The 926-nt window shown below is 52.4% G+C and overlaps 1 protein-coding gene across 1 annotated transcript in view; it reads left to right on the top strand.

The window, feature by feature from the left end:
* The window catches only part of RAP1GAP2 (RAP1 GTPase activating protein 2), a 57,266-nt gene that overhangs the window by 40,076 nt on the left and 16,264 nt on the right, over positions 1-926 (top strand). The window lies entirely within an intron of this gene.

Below are 926 nucleotides of genomic sequence, written 5' to 3'. Positions count from 1 at the left end.
CAGCACGGAGGGGAGGCGGGGCTGGGCACTATGGCCGGGCTGCGGCTCCTGCTGGGTGCCCGTGAGGAGCTCGGGCTGTGCGGCTGATGCCGGCGGGGAGGATGGTAATAGATTTCTTTTTTTCAGGAAGGTAAAAGATTTCTTCCAGGGCTGTGACATGTGGGGGAGAGTGCTGGAAAGGGGTGCCCAGCTCTGCTTGCTGCCCTCCACTCTGCTCCTGCCTGGTGCAGGGTTTTCTTTCCGTCCTTTCCTTTATGGCCCAGCAAAGCCGGCTCTAGGTGTGCACAGCTCTCTGAAGGGCTGCAGGCTTTGCTCAGTATGTGTGGCATTTTCTGTGGGGCTCGCTGTAGCAGCTGGGTCCGGTGCCACTGTGGAGTCAGGTCTTGGCTCTGGTTACTGGTAGAGCAGGACCTGAAACTACCCAGGAACATTTGTAGCTGAAGATAAACAGAATCCAAACCAAGCTTAAACTAAAGAAGACTTTTTAAAGAGAATTCTGCTGCGGGCACAGAGCTGTCTGAGCCTGGGGTTTCTCTTTTTGACTCCCTCAGGTGTGTTAGGTAAGGAGGGGCATGGTCTAAAGCTGGAAACAGCCAGGGTTGTGTCCGAGGCACAGCTGCCCCACCTGTGCTGGCAGCCACAGACTGCTCATGCTGTAAACTCGACCTTTGCTCGCCACAAATATTAAACGAAAAAATGTCTCTCAGACTTTTCCTTTGATTTTAATTTCTTCATCCTCTCCTCTGTTGTTTCCTTTATTTTTGGTGGTTTTTTGTCTTTTGAGAAATTCATTCTATTCTAAGGGCTCACTAAAAATCATCCCCTTTGCCTTTCCCCTTGTTACCATGACCCCCTTTTTTGGCCCCAAATCACGCATGTCCCTCCCGCGAACCGTTTGTGGCAGCCGGTGGGATGGGAGCTGCTGG

This window comes from Geospiza fortis, unplaced genomic scaffold (assembly GCF_000277835.1).
Source record: "Geospiza fortis unplaced genomic scaffold, GeoFor_1.0 scaffold538, whole genome shotgun sequence".
Taxonomy (NCBI): Eukaryota; Metazoa; Chordata; class Aves; order Passeriformes; family Thraupidae; genus Geospiza; species Geospiza fortis.
The sequence above is the reverse complement of the archived record's forward strand: the minus strand, read 5'-3'. Positions and strand labels throughout refer to the sequence as shown.